We start from the raw sequence: 23,541 nt of genomic DNA, 5'->3' as shown, positions 1-23,541 counted from the left end.
TATATATATATCTCCTCATATCTCTCATATTTGCTTGGGCACAGATAATTCATTCTTAGCAAACCAGCTTCAATGAACAGGCCTAGTGGTTATCTAAGGGGCTTTTCACACAGTGCTATATTAAACCATAAAAGAAAATTCTGGGTACTGTGTGTATGTGATCATGCCTATTAAAGATTCTGGTTTTCAAACACGACTTTAGATTTAAACAAGAACCCTAACTGATGTATATTTTATGTAAAGAAAATAAAAATTATTAGCTAGCCAGTGATCAGAATTTCAAATATGTGTACAGGCTTGATGATACACACCTGGACCCTCAGTACTTGGGAGGCTGAGGCTGGGGGATTGTGCCTTCCAGGTGAATGTAGACTACAAAGCAAATCCAAGGCTACCTGGGATATACTGAGACCAAGTTGCGCAAAAAGAAACAGACACGGAAACTTCAGCCATACTTAACTAGCTATTAATGTCAAGAAAACTAAACAATTCTGGTCAATATTTCAGTTTGACCTGGTAAGAAAGGAACTTTTTATTGAGGCAAGTTCTTCCTCTCCGCATTGGAATATGCTTACGTTTCTTCCCTCTCAATAGCAGAAAGAGAAAGAGTATATATCAATATCAACAAACTTGATGGAAATTCACAGGAAATTCAAGCTTTGGCTCAGAGCTCTGGAGTGGAAATTGCTATTTATTGCTACTGACTGCCCAGTTGGGTATGAAGAGGGAAAACTCAACAGTCAGCTGTGCTTTCCAAACTCCTGTGTTGTACAGACTGAGTTAATTCTCTTTGGAAAACTGGGAGGCACGAATAAAAACTTAGCATAAAGCCAGATGCGCCTCATGTTTAAAAGACTACTTCCCATTGGCTCCTCTCTACTCTCAAACCCCCAAACCCCATGTGCTAGCAAGCTGACTAGCAGACTGCGGTCTTTGGCCGCCACATGCACTTCCAGTGTCCATATTGGGGCTGAGTGTGCTGGCCCACGGTAGATCCAACTGTGGTAGGGAACTGAGAAATGGCGTTTGGAGACCTGTCATTTGGTGTAGCCACATCCCATGTTGACAGAAGAATGTCCAAAGAGAGGCAATGCTGATCGGGCCTGAGAGGGAGACTGATTTCATCATCTGCTTTTTACCTGCACCCTTTCACTGAAGCTGCTCCAATGGTGCTGTACTCAAAGTGTACGATGCTGTACTCTTAACCAGATGTGTTTAATCCTGTATGCAGCGCTGTCGGAGAGAAAGCCGTGCTCTGATGGAAGCTATCCAAAGGAGAAGTGCTCAGAGGCTGGTGCCTGGCAGGGACTAGATGTGCCGCGAATGTGATTGAGAAACTGATTTTTCTTTCACTTTTCCCTGAGCAAAAACAGAGTTCCCCACCCGCCCTTCCTTTGTCCAAACGAATCAAGGGCGGAATTAGCCTCGACACAGTGCTGCGGTACAGTGCTGACACAGCTCGCGGTACCGGTTCATTTGCCTGCAGCTTTATTTGGATTGTGCCGGCCTCCACACTGTTATTTTCCACCTCGCCTTTAGTCATCGAGTCTCTTTAGTCTTAAGACCCTAATGTGTAGTTGGGTTTCCTCTTAAGTGGCTTGTGGCCAGTGGCTCCCAATCAGCGGCATGGTCGTGCAGGGCACAGAGCCCCATTCTACCTCTTCCCAAATTAATTTTGATGGTACCCCAAAGTGAGGCGTCGCGACTTCCAAGCTACAGAGGAGAAAATGGGACTCTGCCCGGCTGTGACTTATGCTCCTCATAGCACCAGTGAGTGGCAGACAGAGTGTCTGAAAGCTTCCAGGGTCTCCTGACCCTCAGTGACACGCATTTTCCAGCCTCCTGCAGCCACTTCCCCGTAGTGACAAGGATGACTTAAAACTCACAGGAGACGGTGCCACGGCATTTATTTGCTAAGATATGTGGGAAATCTTTACGTCCTTGGGTAGTGTTTAAAACACAAGCAGCCCTTTGGAATGGAAAAGGTCCCCATATTCTGGAAGAATGGTTCTTCCTCTTGATGACCTCCAGATCGATGCTGGATCCAAAGCCCTAGTCCCGGGACCTTGTCTGTATTTATACTCCCCCTGAGTGAGCTCATTCAGCTCTGTGGCTTTAAATAACACCGGCAAACGGATGCGACTCAAATTTATAACTCTGGTCTCACCTTGCCCTGCAACTCCACCTGTTTCTCTCCTGTAGTCTCTCTTCGGAATTCTGCTTCTACTTTTTAATTTTGAGTGGAAACGTAAGAACTACATGTTTGCACACACAGACACATGGTGGAGTGCAATGATTTAAGACACATGTATGTCTACAGTGTAGCATGATTAGGTCAGGACATTTAGTATTTCTTTACATAGATACCTTTTAACACTTTTTAAATTAGTTTAAGTATTGAGTCTTTGAACCCTCCCCTTTCCATTATTTTAGTATATATGTAGTAAATGGTGAAACCTAGGATCCTTTTTTTTTTGTTTTTTGTTTTGTTTTGTTTTTTTATTTGTTTCTTATTGCTGTGATAGACACCGCAACCAAAAGCAACTCGGGGAAGAAAGGGTTTACCTGACTTCCACATCCCAGGCCATCATCAGTGAGAGAAGTCAGGGCAAGAACTCCAAGTAGGGACCTGGAAGCAGGAAATGATACAGAGACCATGGAACAGTGCTGCCTACTGGCTTGCTCTCCGGAGCTAGCTCAGCCATCTTTCTTTTCCACCAAGAATCACTTTCCTGGGAACAGTATTGCTCTCAGTGCGCTGGGCCCTCCCACAACAATTATTAATCAAGAAAATGTCCCATAGATACGCCCGCAGGCCAGCCTGAGGAAGACAACTCCTCAACTGAGATTTCCTGTTCCTGGATGTGTCTAGATTTGTCAAGCTGACAAAAAACCCCAACCAGTAGTTAATATTGCTATCTTAGCAATGACACAAGCTATGACCAAGTTAGCTTGATTCCCCTCTCTTGCCCTCCCTCCCAACATCACTCTGTTCAAACCAGGTCCCTGTCATGGCCCTCCTTTCTCACCCAGTTTGCTGGCTGCCATAATTTCCAGCTCATCCATCATCAATCAAACCTTATGATTTCCCTCGCTGTAACATGGAATGGCTCCCTCTGCTTTTAGAATCAAATCGGACCCCCCTAGCCCCAGTGCCTTCAAGAGCCCTGGAGGACCCACCTAGGGCTCTGATTTCATTCTCTCCTGGCCTCACTCCCATTGTTCTGGCTAGTAAACATTCTCTCCAGCAGAAAGCACAAACCCTCCATCTAAGGATTCAATTCCTTCCTTGCTTTTAGCTGCTGTTCCTTCTGCTTGACTCTGGTGCAGATCCTGCCAAGGCTGCCTCTGCTATTACTGCTCACTGTATCTCACACTGCTGGAGACCTCTCCTGATTGCCCCTGCTCCTTCCCATGCTGCCCCAGGGATTTTCTTAGCAGCACTTAGCTACCGTCTGAACTTATCTTATTTGTTCATGTTGCTCCCTGGTTACCCCTCTAGACATCATCACCATATGACCACGGATCTGTTCTCCACGAGGCCCCTTATCTCTATTGCCAGGAAGTCTGTGCTTTCCTTATGCTCCAAGCTCAATAAATACAGTGAGTGAGTGCATGGATCCAAGTTGACCTGCAAAAGTCATGGAGAGGCTTCCCTACTGGCTGTTCAAAGACCGTCTCTATGTTTTCTGGAGACACAGTCATCTTGTGGTGTATTTCAGGTGAACTTTGAACTCCTAATCCTCATGTGTCATTGCCTAAGAAATGTCTAGGCCTGAGCCACCATTCCTGGGTCCAGTGATTTTCTTTGTTAGACTCCAGGGCTGGCCCCTCATTGAATCCACATCTCTAGAGAGACGATCAGCCACAGCTCACTTGGACTCCTGGTCATATTGATAACTGAAAGCCATACTAGAAATGAAAGTGATTATGTTATATAAGCCAGATCACAGGAATCATCAACACCATCAAGTCCTCACGGACGTAACAGAATGGTTATTACACAGCACCCCTAGAGATCTCATCTCCGTGAGGTACCCCAACCATGCATACTGTTTCCATGCTCTGTCTCTGCTCCCCAATACCTGGCTTCTATTTTCACAGCAGGGAAGGGGGAGCTAGCCATTAACAGCACCCCCCCACTCCCCACTTTGAAATACTATGACCTAGCAGTGGCAAATACCATTTCTGATGACAGCCATTGCTGAGGGGTTGTCAATGGGGCCCTGATTGCAAATGTAGTATTATGTATTTGAGAAGTAGGAAATCTGTTGAAGTCTACCCTTGTACACAGGTAATACAATCAGCACCCATCCAAGGGTGTAATCTCAAGTTCTGTCGAGGCCAGGCATTGTGGTACACACCTAACATCGCAGCCCTCGGAAAACTGTGGCAGAAAAGCCATGAGCTGTAACTACTTGAGCTACATAGCAATGTCAGGTCAGCCCGAACACAAAGCAAGGCCTTCCCTGAAAATACGCACATAACTGCTCTCGCTTCCTGTCAGCTGCTGGGATTAAACACCCCGAGCTAAAGCAAGTTACGGGAAAAGGGTTGGTTTGGTTGACATTTCCAAGTCCCACTCCATTCCTGAGGGAAGTCCAGGAAGAATACAAGCAGGAGAACAAGGAAGAGCAGAGCTGATGTTCTATGATCCACCTTAAACCTTAGATGCCAGCCACATTGGGAGGGCAGCAGGACCAGCTTTCAGCCTCTGGTAGTCTTGGCACAGGTTCTACTGAGAATGGTTCCTGGAATAGGTCCCGAGGAGGGCCTTTTTTCCCTTCCTGGTTTCTGGTTTCTGGTATCATTAATTCAGCAAGAGCATTCTGGGTTGGCAACAGGTTAGAAGCAAAGGGAAAAGGATGCCTAGTTCTGCTGCTGACTTCTCATTTCGGTGATGCTCACCATCTGTACAAATGTCCATACAAGAAAACAATTGGTTCTGGAGAGAAGTTCATGCCACTGACACAGGAATGGGGGTCGTCCGAAGCTGCTCATCTCTTGAGAAGTATGGCACTTTGGAGCAAGGGGACGGCCAGTTAAGAGGCCTTGAAAATCATGGAAATGGCGATAAAGGGAAAGTCATTTCCAATTGTGACTGGGTCTGAAGGAAGGTGTGGCTGTCATGGAAAATATCCATGGAGGCGGTTACATGGAAGTCAAGCCTAGATGCAGCAATGCACTTGCACACCAATGGTGATGGCAAAAGCACATTCTGGGACTGGATATAGGGTGAAGGCTGGTGGCAAGGCAGGGACTCACTACAGGTGTGTTGGGTTGGCATACTCTATTTGATTGTTATCCTTGTCCTTAGTGCAGGAGACCATGGGTGCGGGGAAGAGACAGTAGAGACAGGATGAGGTCTTTTACTTGACGGCCCAGTTTGGCCTAGGAGGCTCTTTTCTTTTCTTTTCTTTTCTTTTCTTTTCTTTTCTTTTCTTTTCTTTTCTTTTCTTTTCTTTTCCCTGTCTGGCTGCCTTAGCTGTGGCCAACGGTCTACAGCTCTGATCCATTATCAGCAAGTGTCACCCCTTTGGTGTACACAGAAACAGCAAGTGCAAAGCCAAAGCCGTGTGGGGGCGGATGACTCAGGAGGTTTGGCCATGGGGTAAACAAGTATTAGACCTCCAGTGATGATAGACTGAAGGCCCTCAGGGCAGACTGCTGTCTGCTTCCTCTCACCGGCTCATCCTCTTACAGTGTCTTCATATAGCTCCAAACACGCCACCGGTGCCCACAACAAGCCATCAATTAAAGATGGTGTCTGGCCCAGGTCGCCCTGTGGAGCTCTGTGCGTTCACACACGCAGAGCCATCCCAGCCATTCCTTTCCAGCCACCGTCCCTCTCACATAGAACCTAATCCCTTGTGCCTAACTCAGGGGTTACTGCAGCCCCGGTGAGGAAGGAACCCAGTGGCTCCTTCCTAAGCACACAGAACCTTGTTCCCACCACCAGACGATCAGAAAGAACTTATTAACTATTGGGAGAGATGAGTGGAGCCTCCTGGTGTTTTGAATTCCCATAATGCTTTTCCTGATTTGGGCTGAGTGGGTTTTGTCAGGTACCATCCAGACGGAGGAAGGAAGCGCTTGTCCTATGCCTGAGCTGGAAAGGCAGGTCTGAGCCTCACTGAGCAGCCTCAAGAAGGAAGATGGGAGACAGAGAGACTCTAAGGGGAAAGGCTGAAGCTAGTGCCCACACTTCTCTCCCCTCTGGAAGTTTCAGGCCTGCTTTGAACAGCTTCAGATCGACTGTTTCAGGTCCACTCACGTGATCCAGTATAATCTCCCTTGCTTAAAGCCAGATGATAGTGACTTCAGTGGCATCTGCAAAGGGCTTCACAAGTAACCTCTAGAATAGTGTCTGATGGGGGATGGGGACTTCAGCTTGTCAAACTGATACATCAAACAGTGTACCCCGGGGTTAATATAAACAAAAGAATAGGTAAGGCGTGATGGGAGTGCGGGGTGAGAGTCGGGGATGGGGGTGGGGGTGGAGTGGCGAATTCTAGAGACTGCCAGGTCGCAGTTGGAGTAGGAGGAGCAGTATCATCTCTCTAGAGAGACTTTTGCGGATATTGTGTCGCGAGGCTTTGCGGTCTTGAAACACTCAGGCAAGAACCACAATTTAGGACGGAGCCCAGTGTTTAAGGTAGGTGGCAGCCAACTCTGCTTCCTCCAGGGTCAAAGCAGCCATGCCAGCCTCTCCTCTTCCCCTCCCTCCCCCAGCATGCACCTTAGAAGGCTGAATTTCCCCATAGCAGCGCCAGAGGGCGCCCGAGCTGAGGAAACGATCTCTAGGGGTGCCCTGCAGGTGACCCACTTAGGGACCCTCAGGCTAGGAACTTAGCAGGGTGATTTCCTTACCCCGGGACACTTACACAGGCTGACTCTAACCTAAATGCTCAGTGACTGCAGTCGAATTCCTGGGAGCAAAGAGCTGGTTTACAGGCTTTCCTCTGCAGGCCCTGGAGAGGCTGGTGTCAAGGAGATGGGGGTCCCAAGGCCCGCGAGGGGACACCTGGGCACTCTGTTACTAACTCATCAACTTTACCTGACTCCTTGGATCATTTCTCCCACTGCCCTGGGTTTGGAAAACTAGGTTGATACTGGGTATTGAACTCAGGATTAGCTTTGAGTCTTGACAGTCCCCTGGGACACAGCCCCATGGGTTTCAGTTTCCCATCGTAATTTCTGTAATGATCTGCCATTTCCTTCCACAAAACAAGTCCCCCCCCCCCAACAGCAGCCTCTTTCATCTATAAAGTTAGGACCCCAAGGCAAGAAAAAAGTCTTTTCTGAAACCTTTTTACTTTCTAAAGTTTGAGATTAGAAAGGATGAGTAATGTTGCCTGCCTCGTCTTTCCCTTCTCCGCTCTAGACAGACAGTGTTTGCTGGGACGTCTTTAAAGGCGGCGTGGGTTTTCACGATGGGACGCCTACAAAGATTTCTGTGTAGTGACACTATTTTAAAGAAAAGACAAAAACGGTTGGCATGACTTTTTGCAACCAGCCGAAGGTGGGCGATGAACAACACAGGCCAAGGAGACAGAAGCAATGAGCGTTTCTGCGTTCAGAATGTGCTATCCGAGCAATCCTCATTGTGCCCAATAGGGACGTTTAAACACTCCGAGAGACGAGCAATGAGCCCAGTTCTTACTTAAACCCCACAAAGGTCAGGGAAAGAAGCCCTGCCCTTCGCTTCTCCTCAGATGTGGCCCCTGCTCATGGGTGGGTTTGGAAAACCCTGACAGGAATGGGTGTCTGGGAGACTTCTCGCTTGTCAAGAGGTTTCTTCTATTTCTTTAGACACTCCGCCTGGATTCATTACGCCTTGTCACAGAATAAAAAGAATTAAATATGTTTCTAAGGCTGAAACTAATCCTAAAACTTAAACGCGAACGGGGAGGGGGGGAATCCCACATATGAAAAACTTGTGATTTTTTTCCACTGGAAATTGCAAAGATGTTGTGTTTAAATCCTCAGATGAGGAAAATGACATATTTTTAATGAAATAAAGTCCCAAATGATTTTCATTCATCTATTCCCAGCCCTCTCCTCACAGACTCAATTAAATAATATAATATCTTTTTTGAGTCATTTAGGAAAATATTTACATGCTAGTGAAAGCAGGGAGAAGTTTTTAAAGATCTTGCTAACTGCATACTAGGATATGGGCAAATCTTGTATTTCTGGTGTTTTTTCCACGCTGTGAGTTTTCCTCCCTTTACAGGCACGGGCACTGCTTGTCACCCTTTATTTGCAATCAGTGTGTTCCACGGTCCACAAAAAACTTTTTTTTTTTAGAGTAAAATGTGCCCTAATGAAATTCAGTAATTCTTTATAAAAAGAAAAAAGGATCTTTTATATGCATTTTATACGCTCGGAATATATAAGTGTGGTGTGTACCTGGTACTGCTGGTTTCTGCTGACTGTGTAATACAGGTAAATCAACACAGTCCGAGGCACATTACAGGCTACAATTTATTGGGTTTTACCTTCAGGTAAAGACTTCTATTAAGAATATACAAGTGTCTGCATACCTAACCGGCCTTGTTTTCCATGGGGGTGTATACATAATCTCTTTTTAAATTTGCTTAATCAAAGCTTGCTATATTGAATACATTTAATTGGAATCCAGTGGTTAAAAATATAAAAGTTTACTGCTGTAGAAAAGTTTTGATTAGTACTTTCCATTAGTGAGTGTTGCTGATAAACCCTGTACCTGCATATTCGCATCCAGACAACTGACTTGGCAAAAGAGGCAATGCCTTCAACACCGCCAATACATTATTTCCCATAAATATTCTTAATGAAAGCCCTGCTCTGTTTCACAGGAAGTAAAGGCAGTGAAGAATTTTAAATAATTGGAAGAAAAAAAAGTCCCCACCTTGATAAACACGTGCTTGGGGACTGGAAGGGTTAGTTATTAGGTGTAGAAAAGCAGAGTCTAGGAACCCTCTCCTACCCGGAGAACCAGGCAAGCTCTATGAAAGCCTGGCGGCAGGCAGAGCTGGGAGCAATGCCCTTTTCTTACTTGAGTCCATCCTTTCTCCTGGTTCAAACCAATAATCCTATGTGGGAAAAAAGGAGGTTTTACTCTAATGAAATATTTTGGGAAGATTATAGTTAATGCTATATTCTACCAAAATATAATAAACAAGTGAAAGGAAAGAAAAAAGAAAGAAAGTGTCTATTTTTTAAACAAAATTAAAATGGCCGAATTTTTAATTCTCAGAATATTGTAATTGATCTTCACTCAGCATTTAGTGGCTGGATTAGAAGGCGTTAATTAACAACAGTAAAGATAAGACGGAGGCTTAAGGGAATTAGCCGCCCCCCATTACTCCCTTATGAGCTCCATATCCAGAAGAGCATCAGCTGCTCAATTCAGTCCATAATTATGGCGGGAGCAGCCTAGATACCTACCACAAGGACTGGCTAGGGCTCTGTCACTCACCGTTGACAGACTTCTGACTTCACAGCCCACAAGGAAGAGCCTCATGCGGGGACTCTGAGTTCTGAGTCTAGGTCTTTCTAATGCACAATTTCAATCCATTCTTAAGAACGGCTTAAGTTTGAGGACTATCCTCCTGTCACTGTGCTTGGCTACATTCCTGTCGACTGTGATATTTCAGGTGTGGATGCATGCATGTGCCATGGGAGAAAGAATCCAGACAGCAGCAAGAAGAGGGCCCAAAGTTAATGTTGTCTATGCAAGGCAAGGTTCCACCGTGACCCATTTATGCAAGGCAAGGTTCCACCGTGACCCATTGCTTTGCGTATCCGTGCATTGTCGTAGCGGAAGCACGATCATGCATTTGCGCTGGAATATTTCATGTGCTCCTCCTCTCCCGTCTGAGTCTCAACAAATTCGAAGATGTCAAAGATGGAGACTTTGTACAGAAATTATCTTCTGTTTTCAAATTGGTGACAGCTCTAAGAGACCGTGGAGTTATTTCCCCGTGGTGGAGGATGTCAGGTGGATAATAGATAGCTTAGTTGGTGCAATGATACCCCGTCACCTACGGAGTTCAAAGAGAAACCTGTAGCCACACACTAGTTCTCTGTTGAGGAAGCTCACCACCATGGTCTGATTCAAACCTGGAAAGAATGTCTGGCTTTCTTAGCTTTCCAGAGCTCTTTCCTTGCAGAATTAATACTTCTGCAAATGGAAAGAAACACAATGACCATGCTTGTTAAGATGTTGCCCATAAAAAGGATGCGAGACCAAAGAATATATGTGTGGGAGAAATGACATTTGATGAAGAAATGACTGGAAGCCATCCATGCCTTCAAATAAGACAAGGGGAATCCAAAAGCAGAGCATGTACCAGAATCCCAGTTTCTGGGTGAAATGTCTTTGATTACTCTTCACCCGACATTCTCATGCCAGTTTACACTCTGTTAATTAGATCTGAAATTATATAACATGGTACTCTCACACATTAATCAAAGGAAAGAGAGACGTAGCTCAAAACCTGAGAAGAATGCAGTTATATTGGTTTTAAGAATGAAGATAACGCCTTCGCTAAGGTGACTTCCAAAGACCATTTGATAACTCTCATTTGCATGGAGTCTCGCACTATCCAGCCATTCAATGATAAGTGCCCACTTCTGTTCTGATTAGGCAAGTGTAGCGTGCCTGCCTGTGCATGAAGTGGGTCTCCATAGGAATAAGAACAGTGTCCCGTGCTTCTGGGAGGCTCCGTCCTGAGGCTCTCAGAAAACAAAACATCCATCCTGAAGTTCAGCTTATTTGCTGCTTAATAAATCCATCATAATTATTAGCATCCAAAAAGATAATTTTCACACAGATTTTGTAAGTTCTGGATGTGTGGGGTTTTAGTTAATAAAGTACTCCCACAATATTTCCAAAAACTACTTAGGCTGAGATTTTAGAACATCTTAGACGTGGTCAATTGAACACATCTTTGTCACATCAGATACGTTTGTACCTCTCTCTCTGTAAAAGTCCTTTGAGGACCAAGACCTTCTGGCCTTTTATTCTTTGAGGAATGAATGAGCCAATACAGTTCAGAAATGTGCACTAAATCAGTGTCAGGGAAAATATTTTTATTCAAAAGCCTATTTCTTCCTTTAAAAAGTTTTATTTATTTATGCATTTTATGTACACCCGTGTTTTGTCTGCATTTATATCTGCATGCGAGAGCACAGCCTCGGATCTCATGAGACTACAGCTGTAGGGGGCTGTGAACCTCTGTGTGGTTGCTGGGAATTGAACTCAGGATTGCTGGAACAGCAGCCAGTGTTCCCAACCACTGAGAAATCTCTCCAGTTTATATTTTTTTCTTTTAAAAAAGGTTAGCTGATTATGTTTATTTCTATGCAGGTGTGTGTGCCCACAAATGTTTATGTGCACCACGCACAGGTGTGTAAGCACCCACGGCGACCAGAGAGTCCCTGGTTCTGGGCTTACAGGTAGTTGTGGGCTGCCATATATGTGTGTTGAGAATGAGCCTTGGATCTCTTCAAGAGCAGTACATACTCTTTTTTTTTTTTTTGGTTTTTCGAGACAGGTGGCTTTGGAGCTTTGGAGCCTGTCCTGGAACTAGCTCTGTAGACCAGGCTGGTCTATACTCTTAAGAGAGGTGGAGCCATCTCTCCAACCCTAACGGTTTTCTTTTTAATTTAAAGTAATGGGTGTTGTAAATTAAAATTCAAGTCACATCACACAGAAAAGGGTGAAGAGGAAATTAAATCTCCCTGATGATTCTGCCCTACATGCAAGACTAGCCAGTTGCCATTCGTACATATATCTGTCCAAACAGCTTTTCTATGTGTGTGTGTGTGTGTGTGTGTGTGTGTGTGTGTGTATTCATTAAAAACGAAACTATGTATTCATGCCACAGATTCTTCAAGTGTAGGGGTGTGATCCTAAAGGCCATGTAATAGAATGTTGGTGCTGCAAAAATTTTGCAAAAAAAAAAAACAAAAAAAAAAAAACCACCAAGAGTTTTCTAAAGGCATAAAATACTAAAATTAATAAAAAAAAAATCAAGGAGATAGTGAATCTGGGGTGTTTCTGGCAGCATGTGAGAGTTGAATCACATGATTTTACTGGAGCCCAGAAAATCAGCACACAATATATGCACTGATCTTGTTTTCACACCTCACGAAGCTGAGGGACGTTGTCTGAAACATGCTGGCTCAGAAGAAAGGCTGGTTCACGTCATGAATCACAGGGTTCTTTACTGTACATCCCAAGTTTTCTGCTCAAATAGAAACGTGATGGTTTCGTTATGGAGAAGTATTTTGTTATGGAGTTAGTATTTTCTCTCATCAATATGCAGGATGGAAGAATCACATTACAATGTCTACAGATTGATTGAAGTCTGTTAGAACTCTTGATTTCTAAAACTACCGTTTAAGCTATTGATTTGTGTTTTATAGAAACAAATTCTCAAATGAATGTTTGTTTGGGAATAGGACAGACTTTCCAGCAGTTTCTGAAACGACACTAAAGGTGCCGCTGCCATTTTAAACTACAAATTTACATAAAGGGCACCTTTTTACTGCAGTTTATAAAATCAAAATGTTGATCAATTCTGAAAAACTTTGAAGATACAGTAGAAATATTAAGATATAATTCCTTATTTAAATTTAAACTATATCTCTCTTATTAGAATGTGAATTGGCCAACATGTTTAATAAATAGTAACGGCGTATATACCAAATACAATGCCTATAAAATTGGTTTGTGACCTATTATTAGTGTTTGATTTGTATATTTACTTTATATATGCTTATACTTGGAGTTGTTTAAAAAAAAATTTAGGACCAAATGGGATTTTGGTGGAAAAATTGAAGAAGCTCTGATTTTTATGATGTAGCTAGAAGTATTTTTTCACTGGAGCATATTTTAGTATTAATAACTATTATTGTAATTTTAAAAGTTTGGCAACTTCCATTGTGTGTGTGCATAAAGAGAATCACTTTTTAAACTATCCTTTGTATTTCTGGAGTGTTCTGTTTCATTTTGTTTAGGTAAGAAATCACAAATTACAAACAGTATTGAGGGGGTCAGAGACGCTCAGTTCTGAGTAGAGGGCTCATTGACCACTTACTAGGCTGTGGGGGAGGTTCTGCATCCTCTCTACCCAGCAAGGACCAGGTTAGAAAGCTTCATCCCAACCATCAAGCGCCTGTGCACCATCACTTCATCACGCTCCCCTGATAGGTTAGTTCATCATGCTTCCTTGCTAGGTTATTTCTCAAGGCTTTGCACAAATTGTTCTAAAGTAAATTGGTTTCCTTAGCTACCATTTTATGTGTGAGGGAAGGAACATAAACAAATATGTGGATTTTTCTTACATTCCCCACGAGTTAGAAGAGTGAAGGGTGTACCACTCTCCCAGGGCACATCGAATGCCTGACAATCTGGACATCTATGTGAGGCATCTATGGAGACTTACTGCTGCAAGCAAATCCCATTCCTAGACCAAGTCTGGGAGGCACCACTGATGTTTAAGAAGCCTGTTTGCTCAGCGCTTCATTACTGAAATAAAGGACTTTAAAGTGATTGTTATTTTGTAGATTCAACCCATCATTGGTTAAAACATAAGAGAGCATTGAAGGGATAACCACACTGCTAGCTTCGATTTCCCTTTCCGGTCACCTCCTGTCACACAAGCCATGGTTTTGTAGTGACAGTCGCCTTTGCCATTCGCCTATTGCAGGCAAACCGAGAGACTAACTTTGTTTTTAGGTTTCTAAGGAATTAAAATCACCAAATCTGCCCCTAGAGATGCGTGTGACAAGCAATAGACAAAAAGTGTTGGCCCCTTGTAGCACAAATAATAAAAACCCAGAGACAGAAACTAGGGCTCAACCCAAAAACCAGAAAAGCAAGGCAGTTAAGCCACTAGAAAAGTCTTACCTCTAGCAAAGGTAAGGCAACCTTACCTCTACCAAGGCTGGGCAACCGCAGACCAAGCAGACTGAACCTCTCTCTCTTCTTATTTTGTATTCCTTCTAGTGCCAAGATTAAAGGCATATGACTCCCTAGTGCTGAGATTAAAGGTGTAGGCCACTACCACCTGGATTTGTTTCTGCATTGGTCTTTGTGTAGCCCAGGTGGCCTTGATCTCAAGGAGATCCATCTGCCTCTGTCTCTCAAGTCCTGGGATTAAAGGTGTGTGGCACCACTGCCTGGCCTCTAGTGGCTCGGCTTTGCTCCTGGTCTTCAGGCAAGCTTTATTTATTAAAATACAAATAATATACCACTATTGCCCCACTTAGCAAAAATCTATCAGGAAGCTCTAGGAAAAACATAGTACTTTGGGTCCCCAAGCGCAGACTGAGGGAGGGCCACTGAAGTCTTTCTTTTGAAATTTCCAGTTATAAGCTGGGTTACAACCCTTGGTCCTAAACAAAAACGCAGCTTTATTGTGGGGCAGAACAGGCCAGTCTCTCTCTCTCGGCTGCTCATTCTCCCTTTAGCAACCCACAGGGTAAGAAGGCCGCATCATGAGAAAGATGACTGTAGAGCTGAATGCCGGAACAGTATCTTCTCCTGTCGTGTTTTGATGGCTCCCGCCTGTTTTCCTAAGACAGAGGAAGATGGGTGAGCCACTTAGGGGAGGTTACTGTTTCTTTCCTGAGATGCTCAGTAAAGATGATGAGCGTGGGCCAGGGTGGGGAGCAGGGAGGACCCGGCTGAAATTTTGGCAAGGGCTGCAGAGTGGGCCCCACCTAAACGCTGACAGAACATACGGTCCTGGTCCAAGCTGTTCCGCAGATGTGAGCTGGGTGCCTCCCAGCTCCAGCTGATGTGGCTTAGTGGACTGAACGGTGTTTTCCCGTTAGGAGTCTCGGAGGCTGAAATTCTCTCAGGGGATTGGCTGCTTATGATAACGTGTCCTTGAAGATAGCTTTCCACACCCATCTTTGGGTGACCTCATAGACCCGAGGAAGAGAGGCCTCTGAAGGAAAATTGTCGAGTGGAGGCTCCCGGGTGGGCGATGTTCCCTTCCTGCTTTGGTAATCCTCATGACCCCACAGAGCTTGGAGACTGTTGTGAGGGTCGGGCCTCACAGCAGTGGGGCAGGAATGAGGCAACTGAGTCAGGAGGCGAGACGGCTGGCGCAGATATTTATTAGCTCACCGAGCAACTGCTGAGTGACAGGGGCTCCTTGCTCCCAGCGGGCGGCCACTCGTGGAACATATTTTTAACGTGAATCGCAAAAGAAATAACAAAAATATGAAATGGCTAATTAGACTGCCATTTCACAAAGGCCCTGCCTGATGACAAGTTTCTTGGTCAGTTTCACCATTTGCTAGTTTCCAAGTCGAATGAAGTCAGAGCCCATGAATCCTGGTCTCAGGCGGGGCTGCGCAACAAGGTTTGCAAGGAGGAAGGGGGTAAGGGTGGATATTCAGCAGGCCTTAATGTCTTCTTAATGTGCTGATGAGGTAAGTGCCTTCTAGAAACCTCTGGGGGAGCACCTCAGTTTGAGGTGGGAGCAGTGGCCTACAGATACAGAGTTAATGATTCTAGCGAGTCTGTTCTTTGTGGCCCGATGGCATTCTGGGAGATTTTAAACCATTTGGGGGAAGGTTACCCAGTTTTTGAGATCAAGAGAATGACAGGGACTTGACTCCATTCGTTTGTGTGGAACTCTATCTTTGAATCTCAGTTACAGCAGTCAATGGACCTAATAACTTGACCAACATTGCTCTGAGCAGAGCTTGCCCCCTGAAGGTTTGTTTCATCATGCGGTGTCTGGTAAGAGTAAGAACTAGAGACACTGTGTTGCCACTGGCGGGGTGGGGGGGGGGAGCACAGGGCATTTTATTCTATACAAGTCACTTACAGAACTTGTATGTTCAAATGCAAAGAGATGGGGATAAAGAAGTTGTAAAACCATGGAAGCCAACATTGTCCACCCTTGGCCACCATTTCAAACTGCTGTGGCTGCCTGATAACTGCTCCTATCTGGATGTATCTGAATGGAGCTATAGGTCTGCAGGGACCTAAATGGACTTCTATCATTCAGCCCCCTCATATGCTGATAGATGGAAAGATCAATCAGCAGGTCAGCCAATCCATCAATCTGCGTTTCTCTAAGCAATAAGGCATGAGGAAGATGCTGCTTTAATGTGGCTTTATTAGGATCGCCTTCACTGGCAAGCAGCATGCGTCTGACTGTAAAGAATTAAGGAAGGCTTTCCCGTCCCACTTCGCAGATCTAGGTCCTACTGTAGGACATGAAATGTGTGCAACTTTGTCTAGCTGTATTTTGCCAATAAAAGAAAATCTGAAGCTAAAGCCGGCAAGGTCTTTTCTGTGCTTCCTTCAGCAGATGGGGCCACGGAGAAGAGAGACATCAAAGCATTGTGAAGAGTGGTTAACTTGGCTTGTTTAAAATAAGGAGCATTGATTATAGAGTCTCCTGAACAGCTCTTGCCAATCAAAGGGTTAGAACTGTTCTGGCGTCCAAATACTGTGTCTCAGGAAGGAACCATCAGGGAGAATATAGAATAAAAGAACTTTGTTTCATATTTAATAATTTAAAAACCCCATTGCCAGCTCCCCAGTGTCTATTTAGTCCTTTCTTAAAACTCAATATTTGTTTTGTTCAGAATTTACTGTACATTTTTTAGGGCTTTGATTGCATTTTTGCAGTTTATCACCTGTGAGCTTTTTACAATGCCTAGATCAAAAGTGTCTAGCTACACTGAGGAAAATACAGACAGACGTTTGTTCTTATCTAGCCCGGAAACAGACTGGAGGGCCCAGACTCAATGGGAAGCTGAGATTGAGCAGAGCGCCTGAAACCAGTAACTAAGGGATGGCAAGAGAGCCTAATAGTACAGCCAACTTAGAAAGCTCTTCCCAACCTCTGCAACACTTAATATACATATCCAGTAAAATTCGTTAGCCCTAAGGCCACTATTGGGTGTGAGGTCAGAAAAATGGTCAATTTGGGACCCACTGGATTAAATAGGCTACGGTACCATTGAGTTTAATGCAAGTTAAGGAGCCCCATGTGTCTGCCTGAAGGATGTGTGCATCTCTCTTAGGGTGGAGAGCTCTTATAGACTCTTTTTTTTTGCTTTTTAATATCATTTTATTTAAAATAGATCAGTTGTTTAGAGGCATAATTTGTAAAGCAAGGCAACCAAATTAAATGAGCCTTTGGCTTGTGGAATTTCTTAGGAACACCCACAAACACCAGTGCCAAAGCCCTTCTACTTCTTGTAGGCTTCAAGGTGAGAACACAGGTATCGGCCCTGGAGATCTCTATCTGGGTAGAGACTAGATTGTGTTCCCAAAGCACCACAGGTGAGTCCAGGTTGGAGAGAATCTTCTTCATTTAAGTCATCTTCTCTTAAAGAATCTAAAGGCTTGGGATATGACTGAATAGAATCATTTGTTGATCCTACGGATATAAAACCAGCTGTCAGTGGCTATGTCTTGTCTATTCTGGATAACGTTCCAAAGTTGTGGGTTTGATGGCAAATGTCTGGCATCTCCTTTAACAAGGGAACATAGCTAGAGTATAGATCATGGAATTAGCTTTTACTAAGAGAAAGATTCAAATGCAAGGTTATCGGGCATTTCCAATTGAACTAGCATGCGGGTTGCATACCAATCAGGTGATAGGCTTAGGTACAAGGTTCTGTTGTTCACAGTCTTATAGACTCTTGGATGAATGGTTTTCTTCCAGGACAAGGTCAGTGGTAACTAAAGAAAAATGGCTAAGAACTTTTCTGAGGGTTTTCAACTTATTTGTTCTTCACTGTTGGACTATCCGTGAAGTTCCATGGGGAAAGTGAGGGACTTATCTGCATCATTAGGGGAAATACCTGTGCAAGTGGTTACCAAAACTCTTAATAAGACTGTTATAGTTATGTTTTGTTTTGTGTTGGGGTTGTGTGTGTGTGTGTGTGTGTGTGTGTGAAGAGAGAGAGAGAGGTGTGGAGAGGGAGAGAGAGAAAGAGAATTTTGTTGACATTATTATAGAAGTTAATAGCATATACTCAAACACATTTCCAAGCTCTCTCTCAGTGCCAAGTACTCTACTGGGTACCATATGGGATAAGAGAAATGAGTAAGTTATAGTAGTTTCACAGACGTGATAGTCTAGTAGTAGAGTAAAACAGACATGTAAATATTGACATGATAAAATATGATATAAAGTGTTGTGGAATATTATTTTAACTAGGCAAAGATGTGTTACATTTGTTTATGCTGCCTTTGTCAATGATGTAAAATGTGTTATATTTGTGCTGCATTGTTTAATGATGTAAAGATGTGTTGCGTTTGTTTCACCTTGCCTGCCTAAGGCACCTGATTGTTCTAATAAAAAGCTAAAGGGCTAACAGCTAGGCAGGAGAGGGATAGGTGGGGCTGGTGGGCAAAGAGAATAAGTAGGAGGGGAAATCTAGGCTTAAGAGAGAAGGGCGAGAGAACGAGGAAGAGAGGGATCTACTTGGGGCCAGAAGCCAGGCAACCACCAGCAGGAGAAGCAGTGAAATTAAGATATACAGAAGGAAAGAAAGGTAAAAAGCTCTAAGGCAAAATGTGGATGAAGAGAAACAGGTTAAGTTATAAGAGCTAGCAAGAAAGGAGCCTAAGCTAAGGCTGAGCATTCATATCTAACAATAAATCTCGATGTCATCATTTGGGAGGTGGTTGGAGGCCTGCAAGAAAAAGCCTGCTACACTAAAGCATTGTGAGAGCAGGAGACACCATTTCCATGCACAGTAAGTGGCAGCGGGCCTGGGCTTTGGAGAATGTGGGAGGGACTCTGGGCAGAGTAATGTCTGTAAACAAACCCACTCATGGATAAGGGGCAGTTCTGCAAAGTGGCAATCAGCTCTGGGATGGTGGAATGAAGCATAAAGGTAGGGAAGGATGTGGAGGATGAAGATGACAGTAATAGTGAGAACTTGCAGGTTTTTGTCTCAGTTGGACTAAAGTCCCTGAATCTTGAGCTTTGCCTGGAGTGTAGTGAAGAAGGCTCCTGGGTTAAGGCAGGAATGGAGCTGTGTATTTGTACATGAGTGGGTCCGTGTCCGTACACATTCATGCACTGTGTAAATATTTGCAGGCACAACAGAAAAAAATAAGAAGACAAAAGGGAAGCAGAGAGTGTTTTGGCCTCAGCCTGTCTAAGTCTTTACCTGAGGTCCTGATGTATGGAGAAAGAGCTGAGTTCCATGTCTAAAACCAAGACCATGCTTGGCAAGGCCAGTATCAGCCTGGAGTGGCCTTAGAGGAGTCGTGGTTCTGGATCCTAGATACATGACTTTTCTCTCCCTTGAAAAGCTGTGGTTATCAGTCCCAAGGCCACTGAGCATTTGGTCTGTGGTACACTTGTGACATCCTGTGTTCCCATTGGGCAACACTGCTTGATTAGCTTCCTGCTGATTTTGTCCCCTTGTAGGATAGTCTTCTGTTGAACTGGTCCTATTTCTCCTACAAACATTAAGATACTGACTTTTGTTTGTTTGGTTTTGGTTTTTGGTTCTGGATTTTGTTTTTCAGGACAAGGTTTCTCTTTGTATCCCTGTCTGTCCTTGAACTCCCTCTGTAGACCAGGCTGGCCTCGAACTCACGGGGCCACCTGCCTCTGCCTCCTGAGTGCCAGGATTAAAGGAGTACGCCACCACTACCCAGTGATACTGAACTTCTTAATAAACTTGCTCGGCATAAGTCGTAGCTTATGCCAAATCTCCTGACCCCAACTTCCTATCTTTTTCATTATTTCTGATTCCCTGTTCCTCCTCTTCTGGAACCTGTGACTGAAGAATGACTTGTTGGTCCTGATCAAGAGAAAACAGAGATGCTTGTGTTTGAGGAAGGAGTGATGGGTAGGACAGCAGGAGAAGAAATGAATGGTAAAATGGGAGCAGGTTCGGTGCTACGGTCGCCTAGCTCTGAGGTGACAAGATGCTATGGAGAGGGAAGAGGGCAAACAGCGGCAGATTGAGGTTTCCTGGTCCAAACAAAACTATGAGGCCTTGATGTCTCGTAGAACTGATAATCTGAGGGAGTTGAAGGTATGAAACCCAAGGATGGACTTCTGCCACACCAGCCCCATGTCCTGAGGCCATACTCGAAGTAGGGAGGCAGAGGAACTGGTTTGTGTATTCATCAGTTAATGTAAGTGCGAATGAGCGCTCGGATAGAACTGAAGCCTAAGGCATATGTGGTGGGGCCGGGATATGAGAATGGTCATGTTCTAGGTCACAAGGAGGGAACTATTCTTCAAGAGCTGGCTGCTCAAAGGGGCTGAATGACTCACCAAGGAAGACGCCGATCCACAAGAGAAAACCTTGTGTCGGGGGCTTTTCCACCCTCAACCTCTCACTCACTCAACCTAGAATGAAAACAATCGTTCCGGGGTTCCCCCACTAAAAAGCAGCAGGAAGGACACACGTGTGGTACATGTGTGCATTCTCACAGCTCCTGGAAGATATTTTACCCGAACATCACCCATTCATCACCTTTTCACAACCGCAATAATCATTACTAGGTGAGATCCACCTAGATGCAAAGTGTGCTGGATCTGATTGCTCAGCATTTAGATTTAGATGGAACCTGGGTTATTTCCTCAGGCCTCTTAGACTGGCCTGCTCAGGTCCATTCTGGTCAGGCTTTTCTTTTTTTTTTTTTTTAATTAAAAATTTCCACCTCTCCTCACCTCCCTATTCCCTCCCCCTCCCCCTACTCCCATCCCCCTCCCTCTCCAGTCCAAAGAGCAGTCAGGGTTCCCTGCCCTGTGGGAAGTCCAAGGTCCTCCCCCCTCCATCCAGGTCTAGGAAGGTGAGCATCCAAATAGGCTAGGCTCCCACAAAGCCAGTTCGTGCAGTAGGATCAAAACCCAGTGCCATTGTCCTTGGCTTCTCATCTGCCCTCATTGTCCGCCATGTTCAGAGAGTCTGGTTTTATCCCATGCTTTTTCAGTCCCAGTCCAGCTGGCCTTGGTGAGCTCCTGTTAGATTAGCTCCACCGTCTCAGTGGGTAGGTGCACCCCTCGCGGTCCTGACTTCCTTGCTCATGTTCTCCCCCCTTCTGCTCCTTATTTGGACCTTGGGAGCTCAGTCCAGTGCTCCAGTGTGGGTCTTTGTCTCTATTTCCATCCATTGCCAGATGAAGGTTCCCTCTGATGGGTCTTACAGAACAGGATCAGGTTCCCTTGCTGGCCAGGAACCTTGCTGACAAAAGGCCTACCTTGCTGCAGGCAGGCTATTGAAGCAAAGGAACTCCCACCTGCCTGTTGCCCTCAGCACCCCGTCCCAACACCCAAACAGGCTGAGCTGGCGGATCTTCGGTCAGGCTTTTCTTGACACTGGCCTACATGCCACTATCAGGACACATCACCAATACTGTATAAGATTTAAAGGTAGTTTTTATCATATGATACCACTGGACCCTGAAGGAAGGGCCGCGGTCTGTCTTAAGTGACAGAACTTGAAAACTGGTTCTGATACTGAAAGTTCTATTCAAGAGATAAGGAGGCTTCCGGGAGGGATCACAATGCTGATTTTCTTTGTGTGGCAGAGCCGGTGTTAAAGAACAGCACACTTCACTTAAGTGAGTCTCCCTCAACTGGTTTCATGGGCTCCTGAACACACAAATTGCATAGTCCTGCCCTATGTGTATTCCTGCCCCTTGTTCTGAAGAAGTGGGCAAGGTCTAATTGTATGGTTTGGCTGCTTGCATACAAAAAGGGAACTCCAATGCATCTTATATGTGAATATTCAGAAAGGGAGTAGAAATTCATCCCTTAGTTGAAAGAGCTGAATGTACTACTGGGTAAATAAGAGATGCTCTGCTCATTAAGCATTTTGTAAACCAAAACAGGTAGGTTAACAAGAATTAAACAAAATGGCCCAGTGGCAGAACTATCTTTTAGACCTTGGAACAAGAGAAGCAGGTCCACGACACCATGTGTGGCTCTGCACAGAAACGGTCAGTGTCTTTGCAGATGTGTTGTGTCTGCACGGTCTGGAAACGCGCATCCGTAAATATTTCAATGCTTCCCACTGCTTAGATTCATCCTAAGAAGCAAAATTTATCGATCTTTCTTCTTGGATGTGTGTGTGTGTGTGTGTGTGTGTGTGTGTGTGTGTGTGTGTGTGTGTGAGTGAGAGAGAGAGAGAGAGAGAGAGAGAGAGAGAGAGAGAGAGAGAGAGAGAGAGAGAGATCATGCATGTTGGAGGGTATATGTGGATGTGCATGCAGGTTGGTTGTCACGTGCACTTTAGGGAGTTAAAGGTGTCTTCTATCTTGTTTCTTGAGACAGGCTTTCTCACTTAACTTTGTGCTCAAAGTTTGCCACTATTTACTGGCCAGCAAGTTCCCAGCATAGCCCTTGTCTCTACCTCTCTAGCCCTGTCACTTCAGGCACATGTTACCATGTTGGCTTTTCACATGGGTGCTAGGGGTAGCTTGGGTCCACACACCGTGTGGAGGGCCTTTACCAACTAAGTCATCTTTCCAGTCCCGCTCTCTGGCTCTTCATGTTTAAAAACATATTAGTATTGTTATTTGCAGCACTGACAATTAATCCTAGCCTTTGCACATGCTGGCAAGCGTTCCACCATTGAGTTACAGCCCCAGTTCTTTCCTCGATATTTAAACAATTAAATTTCTCAACCGTTGCCTCTGACTGTCTGCCTTGCGTATAAGAGCAATGATTCAAGTCAGACGCTTGTACTATGTTCTAGTTTTTCTAGGAAATTTCCTCAGCTCCGTGCCCTGCTCTGACTTTCTGACGGGTCAAACTGACCCTACATGGTGTTGTAGTTTTCAAACCCAAGTCGCCCAGAGCACTTTAGAGCATGGCTCACTGGGTTTCCCACCCAGTGTGAAATGTCTGATGGAACCTATGATGCTGCTTTTTGGCAGGTTCCCAGGCAAGGATGATGCTGAGGTTCTTCAGACCATACTTTGAGAACCAATGAACTTAGGGTTTCTGGTTTTCTTTACCATTCACTTCCTTACTTAGTAAGACGCATGTGTATGCTTTTGTATCAGGGTGAGGGGGCCTCCACAGACTGTTGGGTGCTGTGTATTATCCCGTAAGCACTATAATGACTCGAGACTTGGTGTTCATGGCTTCCCTCTTCTTTGCTTTGTTTCTTCTTATTTATTTATTTTTCTGGTTATAACTCCTCCTTCTGTGACCCTCCTGTGTGATTAATACAGTGATTTCTAAGGCAAGTCAGCCACTTCAGACAATCAAATGCATATAACGGCGGTTTCTCTCATGAGAACAAAAAAAGAAAACTGAAATTTGCTTCAGCTTTCTATGGATCATAAAATTGCCTGTTCTCTGCTAGGAAGCAGAATCTCCCAGGATCCCCAGATGCATTTGCACCAAGTAAATACATCAGGAGCAGCACAGCCTTAAAGGCTGGATTCTACCCCCAGAAAGGGACCGTTCAAAAATTTGAACGGTGGAAGTCATGCTTAGTACCACCAACCAGGCAGAGCAGCTTCCATAGGCATGCCTAGGGCAGCCAGCATGCAGGGCAGCTGGAGAGACATGCACCTGTGCA

This window comes from Microtus ochrogaster, linkage group LG3, assembly GCF_000317375.1.
Source record: "Microtus ochrogaster isolate Prairie Vole_2 linkage group LG3, MicOch1.0, whole genome shotgun sequence".
NCBI classification, from domain to species: domain Eukaryota; kingdom Metazoa; phylum Chordata; class Mammalia; order Rodentia; family Cricetidae; genus Microtus; species Microtus ochrogaster.
Note: the sequence above shows the minus strand (reverse complement) of the source record.